The sequence below is a fragment of the Stegostoma tigrinum genome, chromosome 18, assembly GCF_030684315.1.
Source record: "Stegostoma tigrinum isolate sSteTig4 chromosome 18, sSteTig4.hap1, whole genome shotgun sequence".
Lineage (NCBI taxonomy): Eukaryota > Metazoa > Chordata > Chondrichthyes > Orectolobiformes > Stegostomatidae > Stegostoma > Stegostoma tigrinum.
In genome coordinates, this window is record NC_081371.1 from 53,336,991 (window position 1) to 53,355,347 (window position 18,357).

Sequence of the window (18,357 nt, forward strand, 5' to 3'; positions counted from 1 at the left end):
ACATTTTCCCAGCAATCATCAGTTCTGAAGAAGGGTCACCGGACCCAAAATTGATTTTTTTCTTCACAGATGCCACCAAACCTGCTGAGCTTTTCCAATAAATTCTGTTTTTTTGCAGATGCAATTTAATCCTGATATTGGTGAGATGATGTATTTTGGGAGAACTAACAAGAAAGGAGAGTACATAATGAATCATAAGATGGAAAGGAGTACTGTGGATTAGAGGGGACTTGTTGTGAATGTTAAAATATCCTGAAAGGCAATAGGTCAGGTAGATATGATTATTAAGGCGGCATGTGGAATACTTGTCTTTATTAGTCAAAGTACTGAACAGAAAAGCAGGGAAGCTATGATAGAGCTATTATTTGGATTGTATTTGAGTACTGTGTGGCCATCCTGCTGACTATAGGAAGGACATTGTGATTACTCAAGGCAGGGTATCAAGGAGCAAACATGGGCCATTGGGCCATCTTCTGAGCTATAAAATTCCATGAAGCTCTAACCTGCAAAGTGCAGGTTATTTTCAGGGAGAGCAGTTGAAGGAAGGAAAAGAAAACAAAATACAAAAATTCAATGAGAGCAGAATTACACGTCCTCAAGAAATGTACACTGACAAAGGGCTGCTTGCCATATAACTAAACAGAAAGAATAGAACAACAAATCAAACTTCCTATCTGAAGCAAAAGGCAATACCAAAGAAAGACAGATAATCATAGAATCCCTACAGTGTGGAAACAGACAGATAATTACGTTTTTAGAATAAGAGTTAAAGACAGCAGGGTATATTTGGTGACTATAAGGCAAAGTACTCTTATTTAATGAATTTTGAGTTGCATTTGGTGAGACAGGAGCAAGACAACATGATTTGAGAAATACATATAAATTCCTTATGAATAGCATGTAGTCACAAAGGATATCCAAACTAAGTTAATGGCTAGTTAAGATTCAAGGGACTTTCCATTCCAATAAAATGGAAACACTCATTCAAGCTCCAGATGTTCTCTCCCATTGCCAGCAGTTAAATACAGCAAAATTCATAAAACTTGCATCAGTTCACAGATGATTGTTGGATAGTTTTATTTGCCAAGAAATGTTAGCTCATCAGTTGTGCTACCTCTTCAGCTCCTCCAAAACTTGACTTCCTACATAAGATTGGGATGTTGAATCTGTGCTTAGAAATAGCACGAGATGACCACAATTTAAATTGAACATGTTTAATTCATCTCCTCAAGATATCTCAATGCAGAAAAATACAGATAGAAAACAAAATTAACTATTTAAAATCTCTCAATGTAGTCTGCACATTTCAGATCATAAATTTCTGTGTAATGCAACAGTATTCTGCACATTTGCACAAAATATAAGCATTTTAAACTGCTCTGCTGAAACTGTAAGGAGACTAACTGTTAAAACTCAATGACCCAGCTGTAAATGGGGCAAGAGAAAGGAAAGGAGAGGAAGATTGCGAGAGCATGGTCAGGTCAGCAAAGCAAGAGTTTGATCGCGGGAAAGAAACTTGAATTTATACAGCATCTTTCACGGCTCAGGAGGTCCTGAAATGCTTTACAGATGATGAAATACTGCTGTAAATCAGAAAGTGTGGCACTTGTGAACAGCAAGCTCTGACAAATAACAATGGACACTGACTGCATAATGCATAAACATTGGCTAGAACAGCGGATAACATCTCATACTTCGAAATAGTGCTATGGGATGTTTTGTATCTAGGCTTAAACAAGAGTAGATGGGTCTTCAGCTTATGATCTCATCATCTTGAGTTGAAATATTGATATCGTTTATTTGATGAAAAATAAAACTTAAACACAAGCATAGTTGTGTTTCTGCAGTGAAGCTTTGAACCAGCTAAATACTATTACTCAGCAAGAGATATCGCATCACTGGTCCAATATTGACAGAATAAAGACAGCAATCCTTAATCAAAAAACTTAATGCCAGCTTTTTTTAAGCAAACAAACGTAGCTCAGAACACAACCCAAAAAAGACCAGATTGCTTTGGCAAAAAAAATTACAGAATAACATTAAAGATTAAAATTAAGGACTAAAACCAAACATACCAACCAAGGTGGGGGTCTTGTAGCACAGACGAAGCACACCTCTGGGCGAGGAGGTCCAGGTTCACCTACCCCGCAGGTGTGATGACTTGTCTGAAGACATCAATTAAAAATAATTGCCTGTGAGCTGATGACACACAGAATAGATGTAAATTTTGGGAGTTGCAAGACAGATTTGGCAGAGAACATTAAAGGGTACTTGTGAAACAGCTGTAGTATTCCTATTTCTGAGCTAGGCAACTTGGTTTCAAGTCCCATCTGCCCCCGGGATGAGTCATAGCATTTCTGAACAGAATTATTATAAAATATCTACACACCAAGTTTGGCAGCTGTGGTATGCTTCACTTTTGTTATGAGTTAGTGCAGTATTATTCCTCTACCAATAGAGGTCTTCAGAGTATTAAGTATGCACAGTACAGAATCTCTCTACCTCCCTCTCAATGATTGCAGGTTGCTGCTAGTCACAGCTTTGCTATGTTTTCACTATGGCACAAGAGAAGGGTGTCAGTTCTACTTTATGGAAGCTAGCATGAGAACTGAAACCGTAGTGTTGATATCACTCTACATCATGCTCTAGCCATCCAGCCAAATGAGCTAAACTGCATCCAGCATAGAACTCTCAGCGTTATAAACCAACAGCAGTACCAGCCAATTTACATTTATAACACTGGAGCAGTTGTCGATGAGAGATTTAAATTTATATTTTATTGTCTAGTGTACTTGAGTACTGAAATACAGGTGTACAGTGAAAAGTGTGCAAAGTCACCACCCTCTGGCACCAACTTAGGATACAAAAGACAGGACTAAAAATAAAAGCAGAAATAAATCAAATATCCCAAAAGAAAAGGAAACATCCAGATCACTTGTCCACCTTCTCCATTAGTCTTTGCCGCCAGAAAAACAAAGCCAGAAAGTCCATCCTCTAGTCTGCGAACACTCACGAGTCCTCACACTCTGCCTCCGCTGAAACGTGACCATCACTGCCATCAGGGTACCTGGACCCAGCCATGGCCTGGAGCCATGCCTTCGCCGCCAGAACTATGTCACAATTCTTCAGCACCACCTCGCCTCCACTGACATCATGGTTGTCATGTCCAGTGAAGCTGCCTGGTCCTGAACTGGACATGAACCGATCAACCATGCCGAAGCAACTGCTCCAGAACAGCAGGTGACACTTAGCAGCATACAGCCAGTAGGCAAATTAATGTTTCATATTTAAATCACTCAAAATACATTAATTCATTGGCTTATTGTATTACTTTGCCCAAGTGCAGCAATGTAGACTTCCATACTTTTAACTTTTTTTTGCTTCACTTGACAAAGAAATACACCACACTATTTCGAACAGAACAATACTAACACGAATGAGCTAATTTCAGGTCAAATATCGGCAAGGCCCTGTTTGGGTTATTTACATTGTACAGAATTACAACACGAGAATTTGCAACTTCAAGGTTGCAGAGGCAAACTGATATCCTCTCAATTTGTCAAATCCGTCAAAAACCCATCTATATCAACCAAGTAAGGCGAGAAGGGGTTTACCACAGGAGGGAAAAGAAAGTAGCAGCTGTGTTCTACATTAAATTTATTTAATTCACAGTGCTTCTCTTCTAAAACAATTACATTTGACTAGATAACAAAGTGTGGAGCTGGATGAACACAGCATACCAAGCAGCATCTTAGGAGCACAAAAGCTGACGTTTCAGGACCAGACCCTTCATCAGACAAGGGGGATGGGGAGAGGATTCTGAAATAAATAGGGACGGAGGGGGGGGAGAGGCGGACTGAAGATGGATAGAGCAGAAGATAGGTGGAGAGGAGACAGACAAGTTAAAGGGGTGGGGATGGAGCCTGTGGAGGTGAGTAGAGGTGGGGAGGTACGGAGGGGATAGGTCAGTCCGGGGAGGATGTACAGGTCAAGAGCGGGATGAGGTTAGGAGGTAGGGAATGGCAGTGCGGCTTGAGGTGGGAGGAGGGGATAGGTGAGAGGAAGAACAGATTAGGGAGGCGGGGACGAGCTGTGCACCCCAAAACCAGCCCAGCTCGTGCCTGCCTCCCTAACCTATTCTACCTCTCACCTATCCCCTCCTCCCACCTCAAGCCGCACCTCCATTCCCTACCTCCTAACTTCATCCCGCCCCCTTGACCTGCCCATCCTCCCCGGATTGACCTAGCCCCTTCCCAACTACATTCACCTCTATAGGTTCCATCCCCGCCCCTTTAACTTGTCTCCTCTCCACCTATCTTCACCTCTATCCACCTTCGATCCGCCTCCCCCTCTCTCTCTATTTATTTCAGAACCCTCTCCCCATCCACCTTTTCTGATGAAGTGTCTAGGCCCGAAACGTCAGCTTTAGTGCTCCTAAGATATAAGTAATCTTCCAATTTAATGACAACAAAATATCTACACTTCTCTGCCAAATACCCAAACCTGCTTGTCAGTTGTCAATGAGGAATTTTGGCATGGACAGAGGCCATCCACCTATTGAGTCCATGCTAGCTGTACTGTAGATTGTAGTGTATAAATTTACTTGGTATATCAGAGACCCCATTGTTTTGTAAACAAAAATAATGTCTAGGCCTACATGTGTGCCTCACATAAAGCGACCTTCCCCATTTCTGCGAAGAAAATCCATTCTTGTGTTACGAGTCACTCTCGATTCTTTACCTCAGAAATGCGTATCTTTTCATTATGTAAGCTGGCACATAGACTCAGGCAGGTTTAAACCAGCTAAAAGAAAACCAAAAGAATGCAGAGGCTATAAATCAGGAACAAAAACAAAGTTGCTGGAAAAAGCTCAGCAGGTCTGGCAGCATCTGTGAAAGAGAAAACAGAGTTAACGTTTTGGGTCCGGTGACCCTTCCTCAGAACCAGGTTTAAACCAGCAGTTTTCCAAAGATGCCCAGGATTTTAAGAAATGCCCACACAGAGCCAATCAGAAATTTCTGAAGAAGGGTCTCGAACTGAAACATCAGCTTTCCTGCTCCTCTGATGCTGCCTGGCCTCCTGTGTTCCTCCAGCTCCACACTGTGTTACCTGGAATGTACATCCTTACACACTGCTTCCTGTAAAGATTCCATTCCACTCCAAGTTTCTCTGGCTCCATTGGTATCTGTTCTGAAAATACCATATTCCATTGTGGTGCCTCAGAAATATCCACCATTTTCCTTAACCAAGGATTCCCCATCATAGTGGTTAACAGGCCCTTAGCTGTATCTGACCCACCTCCCTCACTTCTATCCTCACCCCTTCCCTTTCCTCCCACAACAGCAATAGAGTCCACTGGTCCTTGCCTACTATTCTACCAGCCTCCACATCCACAGGATCATAAGCCGCCCTTTCTGTCACCTCCGGTGGGATGTCACAACCAGATACACATTTTCCTCCCCTCCTGTGTCAGCATTCAATAGGGACCATTCCCTCTGTGACATCATGATCCATTCCCAACACATGCCTACACTCCCATGGCACCTTCACGTGCCTTCATAGAAGGTGTAACAGCTGCCGACTTACCTCCCCCCACCTCACTCTCTAAGACCCCAGATGTAGTTCCCAGCAGCTCTTTACCTGTACTTCCCTGAATCTAGTAGACTGTATTCACTGCTCACAATGTGGTCTCCTCTACGTCGTGGAGATGGAGCACAGATTGGGTGACTGCTTTGCAGATCACTTACATTCTGTCGCCAAAAATGACCCTGAGCTTCCAGTTGCCTGCCACATCAACACACCACTGTGTTTCCTGGCCAACATTTCTGACACAGGCCTACTGCAGAAGTCCTGTGAGCCTCCATGCAAGGTCCTAAAACATCACCTCATTTTCTGCTTGGGGTCCCTGCAGCATCTAGGAATGAACAACGAGTTCAATAACTTTAGAACCTGAGTCTATCGTACCCATTCTGTCACACCATTAGCTCTAATTATCACTTATTCAGCTTCTCTTCTGGCTTACTATCAACAATCCCCCTATCACTTTCATATTTTTCCCTCCTTGGACTCCATATCTACCTATTTGTTCACCTCTACTCCCCACCACCACCTCTTTTCTTTCTCCACAGATGCTATATCCCTTTGTAGGCTCCTTATGCCCTCTTCACAAAACGAGGGAAACATGGTGGCTCAGGGGTTGGCACTGCTGCCTCACAGTGCCGGGGACCTGGGTTTGATGCCGGCCTTGGGTGACTGTGTGGACTTTGCATGTTCTCCCGGTGGGTTTCATTGTGTGCTCCGGTTTTCTCTCCAGGGATGTGCAGGTTAAATGGATTGACCAGGCTGTATTGACCATGGTGTCCACGGATGTGTAGACTAGGGGAATTAACCATGGGAAATGCAGTGCTCTTTGGAGGTTTGGTGTGGACTCAATGGGCTGAATGGCCTGCTTTCATGCTGTAGGAATTCCATAATTCACTTTCCTACCTATCTTTGTGTCTTCATCAAATTTAGCTCAGTATCTTCAGTCTCTTCATCCTGAAAAAACCCTTTATTCCTACTCTCTGCTTCCTATTGGCCCGCTAACCTTTGATCCAGGGCAATATGCCACCCCCAACGCCATGAACTTTTATTTTCTACAATAATATTTGATTTGGCGCCTTATCAAATACCTTCTGGAAATCCAAGTACAGGATCTCCACTAGTACCCCTTTTATCTAAAGCACATGTTACTTCTTCAAAGAACTCAGAATCCCTACATGTGGAAACAGACACTTGGCCCAACAAGACCACTCTGACCTTCAGAGCATCCCACCAAGACCTATTCCCCCAATAAACCTCCTAGTCTGGGCATCCCTGAACGCTGCGGGCAATGTGGTATGGCCACCCGCCCGGCCTGCGCGTCTTTGGACTGTGGGAGGAAACCCATGCGCACACAGGGAGAATGTGCAAACTCCTCACAGACAGTCGCTCGAGGGTGGAATCGAACCCGCAATCCTGGCACTCTGAGGCAGCGGTGCTGACCACTGAACCACCATGCCAACCAATTAACTCCAATAAATTACTTAATTTGTCAAAGGGAAATCATATTTATGTTGGCTCTCCCTGATTAGCTTGAACTTATTCAAGTGCCCTGTTGCAGTATCTTTAGTATTAGCTGCTAACATTTTCCCTATGATAGATCTCCCCACCACCCCTTCAGACTTGAGGCCAATTCTAATCTTCTGACTTGTAGCCTTTTCCTATTCTATACCCCTTTTAAGTCTCCGGATTGCACACTGGGATTGCTGCCTGCTCCCAGATGTGTCATAGCCATCAGAGTCCCCATGAAGTGCCATGAGCACCACAGCCCGCAGGCCTTACCCCAGACATGATAGAGTCCCCTCTAGGTTGACAAGGCACCAGCCACTGCTGTCCTCACCTGGCCAGCACCACAGAGAGAGAGGAGGAAATGTCAACAAGCCCTACTATATCTTACATCCTGTCAATTAGGAGGAAGCAAAGGAATGGCCAGGGAGCCTACAACCAGCCGAGAGTTTTAGTTCCTTTTGAGCAATGCTCTGAGTGGGCCCCAGTGCCGGTGATGGCTAGCGAGAAAGGCACCCTGGACCCTCAAATAGGTAGCGCCATGCAACAATATGCAGCCAGAAAAATGGCCTCAGGTGGTGTCCTGGAGCCCATAGAGGAGGGGCCATCCCATGTTGTCAGTCTGGTGGAGGAACCAGAGCTGACCCATGGTAGCATCCTCCCACGCCTCTGCAGCTCCACTAGGCCAGTGCACAACAAAAGAATCTGTAAGCAGAATGGCACATTCACTTTTATATTTTTTTAATTTGTTTTACTCAAAAATGCTGGTCCATTCCATCAGCCCAAGTCTAAATACACACCCAAAGCTTGCTTGGTCTCATGGCTTCTCTCTAAATACCTTTAGAGGTTCAATAATTCATTGTATATTCTAAGAGGTAGCTTTGATTACCTCACATCTGCAAATCCTATTTTAATCATGGTTTCTTGGCCCTAACTAGATTGCACTGACCTGTTTACAACTGTTGAACTTCAGGTGCATGTCTCAATGTTTCATTCAGCGCACAGGACCTAGAGTCCTTCTCATTTGAAGTATTTATCATCTCTGTAGACATCCTCATAGATCCTGTATCTCCATTAAATGGAAATTGGCTACAATGATGCCAGTTGGTAGCCATTTCCAGTGAGATTCCACATTCCTTTGATGCAACATTCTCTTTCCAATTGGAACTGGCATTTTAAAAATTCTGGTATGTGGATAGAGCCCATGGAAATAAAAATATAAGTTTCTATTACACACCTTCATGACAGCTTTTTAAAAATCTGTTCATTATGTTTACAGTATTCTTTCAATCAGATGTTTTTTAAATAGGTTTAATTTGAATTTGCAGCTTAATGCTTATTTTTCACTGTTTTAAAAATATGGCAACCACTTACACCAAAGATGATCACCCATATTTTACCCTTGGCATGTAATATAACCATAGAATTTGAAAGGTAAATTTGGAAGACTTTTGGTGGCTTCAAAGGTGGATTTTATAAGCCATTTAATCAGCAAGAGTATGCAAGACTATAGAAGCTTTGATGTAGGCATTCATGATTGAACACTTCAAGTCAGTTGCTTAAAAATCAACAACATAAAAATGTTGGATAGAAACCAATAAATAATGGCAGGAAAACAATTCATGGCTGAAAATATTCAGCCAGATGTTGCCCCTTTTCCTTCTCAAAGAGATTCTGTTATTTGTCTTTTGAGGCTTTTACTTTATCTGTTGGCGCAGCCTTGGAATTATCTCAATAACATTTCCCTGCAGGCGTTTGCAATTTTTTGCTGATTCGTGTAAAAGCAGACTGCTAATTTTGTCATAGTTATTTGAACATAATTCCCTTAGAGTAATTTTATTTTACCTTGTTAAAATTCACAACACTCACTTATGTCATTAGTTGTAGAGACAGCAAAATTTTCAACGAAAATATGACTTTGTTTCCGGCAAAGTCCATTGTTTGAGGCACTTTTTTCACACAAGATGAAGAATATTGTGAAAACTAACTTTGGTTTGCATATCTGAGGGACCAATTTTAAAATAATAGAAGGTTGAAAATTAGCTTTATTCTACATCCTTAAGAGCTTCACAAAACATGTCTTCAGTTTGTATATTTTTTACGACTGTGCTTGTATTTGAAAAATTGTTGTTGCTGTGAGACGTAGAAACATCATAATAAATTTAACTTTTGTTCTTCTGTGACTTCACAAGCTCATTGGAAGCTTAACTTTGTTTACATAAAGAAGGTATTAAGTAGTCAAATATTTCCTACAACAATATCAGCTGTCTGCTGTGGCCCAGTTTAACTTTACTTATCATGTTTATGCAAAAAGACAAATATCTTAGACAACAGACATCAGCTGTCAGCCTTAACTCATTGTTAGCACTGTTTGTTGAAGTCAGATAATTGTCAGTTCACGTCCAAATTGAGAGACTAGACTATTTAATTAACGCTGATATTAAGCTCTGTACTGAGGGAGTGCTGCATTGTTGTAGGAGCCATGTTTAAGAAGTGACATTGAACTGAACAAATAACACATGTACCAGGAACCATAGGAACAGGAGGAGCAAAAATACCAGCTGCATTCTCCTTAGCCACCTACACTTCCATGGGACTGAGGGGATGGCAAGCGCACAGACCCCTAACGCAGGTTTTATTGGCAGACCAAACTTTCTGAATATCTATGAACACCAGTATTTGAGGAACCCCAGTCACTGACGACATCTGCAGCTTCCTGAAATGAGATCACCTGACCTGTCAAGGTGGTGAGCAAATATTGTCAGTGGCCATTAAAATACTTGTCACAGAGATCTACAGCATGGCAACAAACCATTCGGTCCAACTCGTCCATGCATACCAGATAGCAGGAATTAATCTAGTCCCATTTGCCAGCATTTGACCCATATCCCTCTAAACCCTTCATTTTCAAATGCACATCCATATGCCTTTTAATTGGTGTAATTGTATCAGCCTCCACCACTTCCTCTGGCAGCTCATTCCGTACGTGCACCAACATCTGAATGAAAAGGTTGCACCTTAGGTCCCTTTTAAATCTTTTGTCTCTCAACTTAAATCTCTGCCCTGTAGTTTTGGACTCCCCACCCCGGAAATAGACCTTGTATATTTATCCTGTCCATGCCCCTCATGATTTTATAAACCTCGATAAGGTCACCTATTGGCTTCTGACACTCCAGGGAAAATAGCCCCAGTACAATCAGTCAATTCCTCCAACACTGGCAACATACTTGTAAATTTTCTCTGAACCTATTCAAGTTTCACAACATCTTTTCTGTAGCAGCGGGCCCAGAACTGCTGCATTCAAACAGTGACCTAACCAATATCCTGTATAGCTGCGACATGACCTCCCAACTCCTATAATCAATGCACTGACTAATAAAGGCAAGCATACCAAACGCCTGCTTCACTATCCTATCCATGTGCGACTCCAATTTAAGGAAACTATGAACCTGCACTCCAAGGTCTCTTGACATTGGAAGGCATGGTCACGGTGATCATGGGGACTTCAATATGCAGGTGGATTGGGTGAATAATGTTGCCGGTGGATCCAAAGAAAAGGAATTCATGGAATGTTTGCAGGATGGCTGTTTGGAACAGCTTGTGATGGAGCCCACAAGGGAGCCGACTATTCTGGACTTAGTGCTATGTAATGAGCCTGACTTTATAAAAGACCTTAAAGTAAGGGAACACTTAGGAGGCAGCGATCATAATATGGTAGAGTTCAGTCTGCAGTTTGAAAGAGAGGAGGCAAAATTGGATGTAATGGTATTACAGTTAAAGAAAGGTAATTACAGGGGCATAAGAGAGGGATTGACAAAAATCGACTGGAAGCAGAGCCTAGTGGGGAAGACAGTAGACCAACAATAGCAGGAGTTTCTGGGTGTAATTGAGGACACAGTACAGAGGTTCATCCCAAAGAAAAGAAAGATTATCCGGGGTGGGATTAGACAGCCATGGCTGACAAAGGAAGTCAGGAAATATATCAAAGAAAGAGAGACAGCCTATAAAGTGGCCAAGAGCACTGGGAAATCAGAAGATTGGGAAGGCTACAAAAACAAACAGAGGGTAACAAAGAGAGCAATAAGGAAGGAGAGGATCAAATATGAAGGTAGGCTAGCTAGTAATATTAGAAATGATAGTAAAAGTTTCTTTCAACACATAAGAAACAAACGAGAGGCAAAAGTAGACATTGGGCTGCTCCAAATTGATGCTGGAAGGCTAGTGATGGGAGATAAGGAAATTGCTGAAAAACTTAATAAGTACTTTGCGTCAGTCTTCAGTGGAAGACATGAGTAGTATGCCAACAATTAGGGAGAGCCGGGGGCAGAGTTCAGCATGGTAGGCATTACAAAAGAGAAAGTGCGAGAAAAGCTTCAAGGTCTAAAAATTGATAAATCTCCTGGCCCCGATGGGCTACATCCTAGAGTTCTGAGGAAGGTGGCTGAGGAAATAGTGGAGGCTTTGGTCGTGATCTTTCAAAAGTCACTGGAGTCAGGGAAAGTCTCAGATGATTGGAAAATTGATGTTGTAACTCCCTTGTTTAAGAAAGGATCAAGGCAAAAAATGGAAACTAATAGGCCGATTAGCCTAACCTCGGTAGTTGGTAAAATTCTAGAATCCATTGTCAAGGATGAGATTTCTAAATTCCTAGAAGTTCAGGGTCAGATTAGAACAAGTCAGCATGAATTTAGTAAGGGGAGGTCGCGCCTGTTAGAATTCTTTGGAGAGGTAACAAGTTTGTTAAACCAGGGAAACCTAGTCGATGTCATCTACCTAGACTTCCAACAGGCCTTTGATACGGTGCCTCACGGGAGGCTGCCGAGCAAGGTGAGGGCCCATGGTGATTGAGGTGAGCTACTGGCTAGGATTGAGGATTGGCTGTCTGACAGAAGGCAGAGAGTTGGGATGAAAGGCTCTTTTTCAGAATGGCAACCGGTGACGAGTGGTGTCCCGCAGGTTTCAGTGTTGGGGCCGCAGCTGTTCATCTTACACATTAATGATCTGGATGAAGGGACTGGGGGCATTCTGACGAAGTTTGCCGATGATACAAAGATAGGTGGACAGGCAGGTAGTACTGAAGAGGTGGGGAAGCTGCAGAAAGATTTAGACAGTTTAAGAGAGTGGTCCAGGAAATGGCTGATGAAATTCAATGTGAGTAAATGTGAGGTTTTGCACTTTGGAAAAAAGAATACAGGCATGGAATATTGTCTAAATGGTGAGAAAATTCGCAAAGCAGAAGTACAAAGGGATCTGGGAGTGTCGGTCCAGGATTCTCTAAAGATTAACTTGCAGGTAGAGTCTGTAATTAAGAAAGAGAATGTAATGTTGTTTATCTTAAGAGGGTTGGAATATAAAAGCAGTGATGCGCTTCTGAGGTTTTATAAAGCTGTAGTTAGGCCCCATTTAGAATACTGTGTCTAATTTTGGGCCCCACACCTCAGGAAGGACATACTAGCCCTGGAGCGTATCCAGCAGAGATTCATACGGATGATCCCTGGAATGGTAGGTTTAACATATGATGAAAAGCTAAGGATCCTGGGATTGTACTCATTAGAGTTTAGAAGGTTGAGGGGAGATCTAATAGCAACTTACAAGATAATGTATGGTTTAGGAGGGGTTTACGCTAGGAAGTTGTTTCCGTTAGGCAGGGAGACTAGGGCCCGTGGGCACAGCCTTAAAATTAGAGGGGGTAAATTTAAAACTGAAATGAGACGACATTTCTTCAGCCAGAGAGTGGTGGGCTTGTGGAATTCATTGCCACGGAGTGCAGTGGAGGCCGGGACATTGGATGCCTTCGAGGCAGAGATCAACAAATTCTCGATCTCAGGAGGAATCAAGGACTACGGGGAGAGTGCAGGGAAGTGGAGTTGAAGTGCCCATCAGCCATGATTTAAATGGTGGAGTGGACTTGATGGGCCGAATCGCCTTACTTCCACTCCTGTGTCTATGTCTTATGGTCTAAGATTCTGAAATAAATAGGGAGAGGGGGCGAGGCGGACTGAAGATGGATAGACGAGAAGATGGGTGGAGAGGAGAGTATGGGTGGGGAGGGGATAGGTCAGTCTGGGGAAGACGGACAGGTCAAGGCGGCAGAATGAGGTTAGTAGGTAGGAAATGGAGGAGGGGCTTGAGGTTGAAGGAGGGGATAGGTGAGAGGAAGAACAGGTTAGGGAGGCGGGGACGAGCTGGGCTGGTTTTGGGATGCAGGGGGGTGAGGGGAGATTTTGAAGCTGGTGAAGTCCACATTAATACCATTATGCTGCCGGGTTCCCAAGCGGAATATGAGTTGCTGTTCCTGCAACCAATGGGTGGCATCATTATGGCACTGCAGGAGGCCCAGGAAGGGTCTAGGCCCGAAACGTCAGCTTTTGTGCTCCTGAGATGCTGCTTAGCCTGCTGTGTTCATCCAGCACCACGCTTTGTTATCTTGGATGTAGATGTGAGGTGTCTGTGGCAAGAAGAATGACTACAGGTGCAAACTGGAGACTCCTGTGGTTTCACAGATGTTAATGCTGTAGGGGAGGTGAAATGTCAAGGATCAAGGAACAGAGGCTAATCAATGTTTCTCAGATAGTTTGTAGATAAGGTCCGGGGATCATTATTCAGACTCTTACTTTTCCTGATACATAAAAATGACCTAGACCCATATATAAGGCGCAGTTTAGAGGTTTATGGATGATATGAAAGTTGGGAACATTTTGAAGTGTGTGGATAATAGTCAGAACAAGAAAAAAGCATAGATAAGCTGGTGGAAAGGGCGATTAGGTGGCAGATAAGGAGAAACTTGAGGCATTTAAATTTGGTAGAAGGGACAACATAAAATAAAGGGTGCAACTTTCAAGGGGCAAGAGAAGAGGAAACTATATATTATGTGTGTAACCTATTAAAATTGATAGGACAAGTTGAATGTATGGTTCAAAAATATCTGAGACTTTATGATCGGGAAAGCAAGCACAAGAGCAAGAAGGTTATGTTGAAATTGGCTGAAGACACAAATTCAATCTCAGCCGATATATTGAGTCCAGTTCTGGAAACCATACTTCAGGAAGGATGCAAAAATTGAAAACAGGAAATATTCATTAGAATGATTCCAGGGATTAGAACCTTCAGTTATGAAGATTGATTGGAAAAACAGGGACTGTTTCCCTTGCAGGTGGGAAGTTTAAAAGATTTCGAATGATTGGTTTAAACAAGAAGAAACTGTTCTCACTTATCCAAGGGTTGGAAGTGTGAGGGCACAGATTTAATATTGGCAAAAGATGCAAAAATAATGTGAAAATGAACTTGTACATGCAAGTGGTTAAGGTCTGGAACGCATTGCCTGATAATGTTCTGGACGCAGGTTCAATCGAGGCATTCAAATTAGATATTTATTTGAAAATTAACAATATTCAGGGAGATGGGAGAAGGTGGGAGAAAGGTGAATTGTACATTCGGAGAACCAGCACAGACACAGTGGGCTAAATGGCCTCTTTCTGCATTGTAACAATTCAAAGATTCGGTGAAGTTGTGCATTTACAAATTGGATTGACAATATCCTTCCGATGTGGTAAAGATTAAGTCTAGAACATTCGATCAAGATTTCCCCTGATGAGAAGGGTGATGATGAGCAATCTCTTTCATAATTTGCAATAGCTATTCAAGTCAAAACCATCTGAACAATAGAAACTCTAGTGCAGGATATCCTCCTTCCTTGATAGCATCCTTCACATTTGATACCTTAAATTTTGGCTTTGCTCGGTGACAGCAATCTCACCTGAGTCAGAAAAACATGTGTTCAAGTCAAATATTAGGATTTGGATAGAAACCAGGCTGACATTCCAGTGCTAATGGGAACTGCAGATGCTGGAGATTCCAAGATAATAAAATGTGAGGCTGGATGAACACAGCAGGCCAAGCAGCATCTCAGGAGCACAAAAGCTGACGTTTCGGGCCTAGACCCTCTGATGAAGGGTCTAGGCCCGAAACGTCAGCTTTTGTGCTCCTGAGATGCTGCTTGGCCTGCTGTGTTCATCCAGCCTCACATTTTATTATCCTGACATTCCAGTGCGTTACTTAATGAGTGCTACACTGTTGGAAATTCTGCGTTTTGAGTGAGATGTTAAACTGAGGCCTTGCCTACCCTTTCTGGGGCCTAAATAAACCTGTGGCAAATAGACAAAAGAAAACTGAAAATGCTTTTTTACACTTATTCCTGATTTGCTACACAAACGTCACGGTTTTTGGGATCCATAAGGGGGAGGGGGAGTAGCCCCAAGTCGTGGTCCACATTAGCACCAATGACATAGGTAGGAAGAGAGATGGGGATTAAGGCAGAAATTCAGGGAGCTAGGATGGAAACTGAGAGCTAGGACAAACAGAGTTGTCGTCTCTGGTTTGTTGCCCGTGCCACGTGCCAGTGAGGCGAGGAATAGGGAGAGAGAGGACTTGAACACGTGGCTACAGGGATGGTGCAGGAGAGAGGCTTTTGGATTCTTGGATAATTGGGGCTCTTTCTGGGGTAGGTGGGACCTCTACAAGCAAGATGGTCTTCTCCTGAACCAGAGGGGTACTGATATCCTGGGGGGGGAAATTTGCTAAGGCTATTCAGGTGGGTTTAAACTAATTCAGAAGGGGGATGGGAGACAAAATTGTAGTTCAACTATAGAAAAGGTTGAGAGTAGGATGGTCCTAAATAAAGTTTCAGGGACGCAAGATGGCACCGGCAAGCAACAAGTTGGTTTAAAGTGTGTCTACTTCAATGCCAGGAGCGTCCGGAATAAGGTGGGTGAACTTGCAGCATGGGTTAGTACCTGGGACTTCGATGTTGTGGCCATTTCGGAGACATGGACAGAGCACGGACAGGAATGGTTGTTGCAGGTTCCGGGATTTAGATGTTTCAGCAAGAACAGAGAAGATGGTAAAAGGGGGGGGAGGTGTGGCATTGTTGGTCAAGGACAGCATTACAGTTGCTGAAAGGATGTTTGGGGACTCGTTAACTGAGGTAGTATGGGCCAAGGTTAGAAACAAGAAAGGAGGTCACCCTGTGGGGAGTTTTCCATAGGTCTTCGAATAGTTCCAGAGATGTAGAGGAAAGGATAGCAAAGATGATTCTCCATAGGAGTGAGAGAGACAGGGACTTCAACTTTCCAAATATTGACTGAGAACACTATAGTTTGAGTACTATAGATGGGTCAGTTTTTGTCCAGTGTGTGCAGGAGGGCTTCCTGACACAGTATGTAGATAGGCCAACAAGGGGCGAAGCCACATTAAATTTGGTACTGAGTAATGAGCCCGGCCAGGTGTTAGATTTGGAAGTAGGTGAGCACTTTGGTGATAGCAATCACAATTCTGTTATGACAACAAAATGTGAGGCTGGATGAACACAGCAGGCCCAGCAGCATCTCAGGAGCACAAAAGCTGACGTTTCGGGCCAAGACCCTTCATCATGCTCTCTGATGAAGGGTCCAGGCCCGAAACATCAGCTTTTGTGCTCCTGAGATGCTGCTGGGCCTGCTGTGTTCATCCAGCCTCACATTTTGTTGTCTTGGATTCTCCAGCATCTGCAGTTCCCATTATCACTGATACAATTCTGTTATGTTTACTTTAGTGATGGAAAGGTATAGGTGTATACCACTGAGCAAGAATTATAGCTGGGGGAAAGGCAATTACGATGCGATTAGGCAAGATTTAGGGGGCATAGGATGGGGAAGGAAACTGCAGGGGATGGGCACATTAGAAATGTGGAGCTTATTCAAGGAAAAGCTCCTGTGTCCCCCAGATAATTATGTACCTGACAGGCAGGGAGGAAGCTGTAGAGCGTGGGAGCCGTGGTTTACAAAGGAGGTGGAATCTCTGGTCAATAGGAAGAAGGCGGCTTATGTTAAGATGAGATGTGAAGGCTCAGTTAGGGCGCTTGAGGGCTACAAGGTGGCCAGGAAAGACCTAAAGAGAGAGCTCAGAAGAGCCAGGAGGAGACATGAGAAGTTGTTGGCGGATAGGATCAGGGTAAACCCTAAGGCTTTCTATAGGTATTTAAGGAATAAAAGAATGACGAAAGTAAGATTAGGGCCAATCAAGGATAGTAGTGGTAAGTTGTGTGTGGAGTCAGAGGAGATAGGGGAAGCACTAAATGAATATTTTTCAACAGTATTCACGCTAGAAAACGACAATGTTGTCGAGGAGAATACTGAGATACAGGCCACTAGACTAGGTGGGATTGAGGTTCACAAGCAAGAGGTATTAGAAATCCTACAGAGGGTGAAGATAGATAAGTCCCCTGGGCCAGATGGGATTTATCCTAGGATCCTCTGGGAAGCCAGGGAAGAGATTGCCGGGCCTTTGGCATTGATCTTTAACTCGTCATTGTCTATAGGAATAGTGCCAGACGACTGGAGGATAGCAAATGTGGTTCCCCTGTTCAAGAAGGGGAGTAGAGACAACCCTGGTAATTATAGATACGTGAGCCTTACCTCAGTTGTTGCTAAAGTGTTGGAAAAGGTTATAAGGGATAGGATTTATAATCACCTAGAAAATAATAAATTGATTCGGGATAGTCAGCACGGTTTTGTGAAGGGAAGGTCGTGCCTCACAAACCTTATTGAGTTCTTGGAGAAGGTGACCAAACAGGTAGATGAGAGTAAACCAGTTGATGTGGTGTATATGGATTTCAGCAAGGCGTTCGATAAGGTTCCCCACAGTAGGCTATTGTACAAAATGCGGAGGAATGGAATTGTGGGAGATACAGCAGTTTGGATCAGAAATTGGCTTGCTGAAAGAAGACAGAGGGTGGTAGTTGATGGGAAATGTTCATCCTGGAGACCAGTTACTAGTGGTGTACCACAAGGGTCGGTGCTGGGTCCACCACTGTTTGTCATTTTTATAAATGACCTGGATGAGGGCGTAGAAGGATGGGTTAGTAAATTTGCAGACTACACTAAGGTCGGTGGAGTTGTGGATAGTGACGAAGGATGCTGTAGGTTGCAGACAGACATAGATAAGCTGCAGAGCTGGGCTGAGAGGTAGCAAATGGAGTTTAATGCAGACAAGTGTGAGGTGATGCACTTTTGTAGGAGTAACCGGAAGGCAAATTACTGGGCTAATGGTAAGATTCTTAGTCTAGGTGTAGATGAGCAGAGAGACCTCAGTGTCCATGTACACAGACCCTTGAAAGTTGCCACCCAGGTTGATAGGGCTGTTAAGGCGGCATACAGCGTTTTAGCTTTTATTAATAGAGGGACCGAGTTCCGGAACCAAGAGGTTATGCTGAAGCTGTACAAAACTCTGGTGCGA

The 18,357-nt window shown here is 43.4% G+C and overlaps 1 protein-coding gene across 4 annotated transcripts in view; it reads right to left on the bottom strand.

The window, feature by feature from the left end:
• LOC125460720 (ubiquitin carboxyl-terminal hydrolase 15-like) overlaps positions 1–18,357 on the bottom strand; it is a 137,645-nt gene that overhangs the window by 59,738 nt on the left and 59,550 nt on the right. The window lies entirely within an intron of this gene.